We start from the raw sequence: 4,893 nt of genomic DNA on the forward strand, positions 1-4,893 counted from the left end.
GAAGGGGGAAAATGAGGTGCTGATACCAAGGGCTTAAGTAGAAAGCAAACGTTTTGAGAATGATGATGGCAACAAATGTACAAATGTGCTTGACACAATGGACATATGTATGGATTGTGATAAGAGTTCTATGAGCCCCCAATAAAATGATTCCTTAAAAAAAGAAAGTAAATGTTTAGAAAATAATGATGGCAACATATGTACAAATATGCTTGAGACAATTGATGTATGAATTGATATAAGAACTATAAGAGCCCCCAATAAAATAATCATTTAACAACAACAACAACAAAATGACATTTCAAAACACTTAAAAATATGCATCAATTGTAACTAGTCATTCATATTTAAAAAAATTGTTATGTGCCGTGGAGTTGATTCTGACTTACAGAGATCCTTTGTACAATGGAACCAAACACCGCCAGGTCTTAAGCAATCCTCATTTGTCTATGTTTGAACCCCTTGTTGCAGTCTCTGTGTTGATCTATTTCATTAAGGGTTTTCCTTTTTTTGTTGACCCTCTTCTGTCCCAAGCATGATGTCCTTCTCCAGGGCCATTTCTTGTGATGTTCAGAGTACATGAGACAAAGTCTGACCAAATTTCAGGACAAATTTGTTTGTCCTTCTGGCAATCCATGGTACTCTTAGTAGTTTTTGCCAACACCAGAATTCAAGTACGTCAATTCTTCTGCAGTCTTCATTAGCCAGCTTCCACATGCATATTAGGCAATTGACTGTACTAGGGCCTACCTTAGTCCTCAAAGTAACACGTTTGTTCTTTAAAGAAATCTTTGGCAGAAAATTTACCCAGTGCAATACATCATTTGCGTTTCTTGCCATTGATTGTGGATCCAAGTAAAGTGAAATTTTGGACAATTTCAATATCTGTCCTCCACCTAGAGTGATGTTGTTTATTGGTCCATTGTGAAGACATTTTTATTTATGTTGACATGTCATCCATATGGATGGATGTAGTCTTTGATATTCATCAGCAAGCGTTTCAAGTCCTCTTCATTTTCAGCAAGCTGGGTGCTGTCCTCTGTATATCACAGATTGCTAAGGAGCCTTTCTTCAAACCTGATACCATGTTCTTCTTTCGATCACCCAGCCTCTCCGATGATTAGTTCAGCAAAGAATACAGAGGAATAACAGCTGAGTGCCTAGGATCAAAATGTGAGGATCTCCAATGGTCCGATAGTGCAGACGATCTCCAGAGGGACTAGAGAGAGAAGTAGGAGAAAAAAGCATGCTGGTGCTATCACCTGGAGGCCCAGAGAAGGGCAAGCCTCATGAAGGAGGACACGGTTGTCAGTGTGGAGTGGGAGTACAATGATGACTAACGACTGTTCTTCAAATTTCAAAAGGTGTAGATACTTTTTTTTAACCTCAATGAGAGGTGTTAGGGTGGAGTTATGGCGAGAGAAACTCTCTTAGCATGAGGGGAGATGTGAGTGGTAGGTGAAAAGATGGAAACTTCTGGGTAACTGAAGTCATTTGACTTCTGAGCAGAAGGATAAGAGATAGAGTAGTAATAGGAAGAACATGAGAAAGATCCAGTTGAAAGGTAGTCATTGATAGTTGGTAGTGTAAGTGACCACACAAACAACCTATGGTCGTAGATTGATACAAATAATGATCCTATGAGACAAAGTAGGGCTTCCCCATGGATTCCCAGGGTATAAACTGTTACTGAATCAGGCTCCCACACCTTTCTCCCACAGAGACTTTTCTTTAGCAGCGGAGCACTTAAGAACTGTGCTACTAGGGATCATTCCTGAGAAAACAGAGGAGGCAAAGTCACTGCTGCTCCAGTGTGGTCCTTAGGCTAGCAGCAGAACTCTCACCAGGAAATTGGTTAAAAATGCAAAATTTGGGGGCCTCAAACAGGAGCAGAAACTCGGGAGGGGGCTCACCATTTGTGTTTTCAGAAGCCCTCCAGGGAATCCTGTCTCATGCTTATGTTTGAGAACCATTGTTTCATAGGTGCTGGAGGCAGAGTGGTTACACATTATTCTCCTAACTGCAAGGTCAGCAGTTCGAAATCACTATCTGCTCCTTGGGAGAAAGACAAGGCTTTCAACGCCTGTAGTGAGTGACAGTCACAGAAACTCACAGGGGCAGTTCCACCCTGTCCTTTAGGGTCGCCATGAGTCAGCATGGACTCAGGGAAAGTGAGTTTGTTGGTTTTGAATCTGTGAATAGCTGTGAATAAATAGTTTGTACCACAGATGAAAGTGAGAAATAGCGGTCTCTTTCCCTGTAGCAGGAAAGTAAGAGGCTCAGAAAGGTTAGATGTGGAAAAGTTTTTGTTTTGTTTTTTAATCCTTTTATTGGACGCTCTTACAGATATCATAGCATATCATAGGTTGTATTAGTCTGGGTACTTTTGGAGAAACAAATCCACGGCGACTCACGTATAAGAGAGAGTTTTATGTAAAGAAAATGTGCATCACGAAAACATCCCAACCCAGTGCTGCCCAAGCCCACAAGTCCAACATTAACCCATTAACTCAACACCAGTCCACAAAGTCCTCCACCTCACAAAACAGAGGCAATGATGCCGACTGCAGGAGGAAAGCTGAGTCTGTGAACGTGTAAGCATCTCAGTACTGGCAAGGGTCTCCACACGGCTGCTCCAGCACCCAGGGCTGCATCGGGATAGATCCATGCGGCTTCTCCTTGGGGATGTCTTGGAGGAAGTCAATCTTGCAAGCTGAAGCAGGGAACTGCTAAGGCAGCTGCACCCAATACAACCATCACAAAGCAAGAGACCCGAGAACTAGAAAGGCGAGGCTTCACCACCCATTTATCCCTCCGCCTTTCAACCAGCACCACATGTGATTATCGGCCAGGCTGGCACAATTAACTAACTCATAGGTCCATAATCTCAAGCAGTATTGTACAACTGCTACCAGTTTCAAAACATTTTCTTTCTTTATATCAGCTTCCTTTTATCCCCTTCCACCTCCACCCTTCCACCCCCAGGAACCCTTATTATTATTGTTGTGGCCATATCTTACACATCCAATCGATCCATTCACATACAATTCTGTTGTTTGATCCCACTGAGTGATGTAATACAGTCATCTGTGCTCTCAGCTCCCTATTCCCATCCCACCTCCCTCTTTCCATACTCTCAGGAGACTGTTACTCCTGTCACTGTTTCTGAAGGGTTATCTATCTTGGCTTTCATGTACCAAACAACCTTAAATATACAAATGAATGTACGCAAATCAGTCATGGTTAATGTGGTAAAACAAACAAAAACCATATTAGTAAGGGGAGGAAACATCAAGGAACTAGAGGAGAGTTATGTGGTTCATCAGTGCTATGCCGCACCCTGGGTTTATCATCCTTTCCATGTGGCCCTTCTGAAAGGGACTGTCCAATTTTCTTACAGGTGGGTTTGAGGTCTCCACTACAGCCTATAAGTGTTGTATGAGGAAGCTCATTTATTTATTCACCCCAAACCAAATCAAATGCCCTGCCATGGCTAGGTACAGAATAGGAATTCTAGAACTCTTAGTTATGCGCATGCAGAACCTATTTATGGATGAAGACACAGTCATTTGAACAGAACAAGAGGATTCTACCTGTCTTAAAATCAGGATTGCATCCTTTCACCATACTTGTACGTGGAGCAAATAATTCCAGAAGTTGGATATTATAAAGAAGAAGACTCATTAACAACCTGTTATATGCTGAGGACACCACTTTGCTTGCTGAAAGCCAAACGAACTTGAAGCACTTACTGATGAAGCTCAAAGACTGCAGCCCTTATTATGGATCACACATCTCCATTAAAAAATAAAATATCTGGCCGCATCTACTGCGAGAATGAAGACCATTCCCAGCGATCAGACTGTCGGCATTCCAGAGAATGTGGACATTTCCCTGAAGGGGCGCACGGTCATCGTGAAGGGCCCCAGAGGAACCCTGCGGAGGGACTTCAATCACATCTACGTAGAACTCAGCCTCCTCGGGAAGAAGAGGCTTCGAGTTGACAAATGGTGGGGAACTAGAAAGGAACTGGCTACTGTCCGCACTACCTGCAGTCATGTGCAGAACATGAGCACGGGTGTGACACTGGGCTTCTGATACGAGATGAGGTCTGCGTGTGCCCACTTCCCCATCAACGTGGTTATTCAGGAGAATGGGTCTCTTGTTCAAATCTGTAACTTCTTGGGTGAAAACTACATGGCATGAGGACAGGTGTTGCTCAGGCCAGAAAGATGAGTTAATTCTTGAAGGAAACGACATTGAGCTTGTATCAAATAAGCTGCTTGAATTCAGCAAGCCACAGCAGTTAAAAACAAGGATATCCGGAAGTTTCGGGATGGTATCTATGCTTCTGAAAAAGGAACAGTTCAGCAGGCTGGTGAGTGAGCTGTAAGAGGGGTCCAGCTACTGTCTAGATGGTTCCTTTAGACTTGCCTGTGATGCTTTGATCCAATCCAATAAAGTTTCTGTAATTAAAAAAAATATCTTCATACTAGACCAATGAGCCACATCACTAAAAATAGAGGACAGATTGAAGTTGTCCTCAATTTCATGTTACTTAGACCCACAATCAATACCCATGGAAGCAACAGTCAGGAAATTAAACAATGTACTGCATTGGACAAATCTGATGGCAAAAACCTCTTTAGAGTGTTCAAAAGAAGTGATGTCATTTAGAGGTCTAAGATGCACCAGATTCGAACCAGTGGTCTTTTCAATGGTCTCTTACGCACAGGAAAGCAGGACAGTGAATAAAGAAGAGCAAAGCAGCGTGGATGCCTTTGAATTATGGTGATGATCAAGAATATTCAAAGGACCGTGGGCTGCTAGAAGCGCAAACAAATATATCTCGGAAGAAACACAATCAGAAGAGGTCCTTAGAAGTGAAGATGG

At 42.6% G+C, this 4,893-nt stretch overlaps 1 pseudogene; it reads left to right on the plus strand.

Annotated features, from left to right (window-relative positions):
* Positions 1 to 3,837: 3,837 nt before the first annotated feature.
* On the plus strand, positions 3,838 to 4,386 carry LOC101647903 (annotated as a pseudogene).
* Positions 4,387 to 4,893: the final 507 nt, after the last annotated feature.

This window comes from Echinops telfairi, unplaced genomic scaffold, assembly GCF_000313985.2.
Source record: "Echinops telfairi isolate 266 unplaced genomic scaffold, ASM31398v2 ScPeMD7_20;HRSCAF=75, whole genome shotgun sequence".
NCBI classification, from domain to species: domain Eukaryota; kingdom Metazoa; phylum Chordata; class Mammalia; order Afrosoricida; family Tenrecidae; genus Echinops; species Echinops telfairi.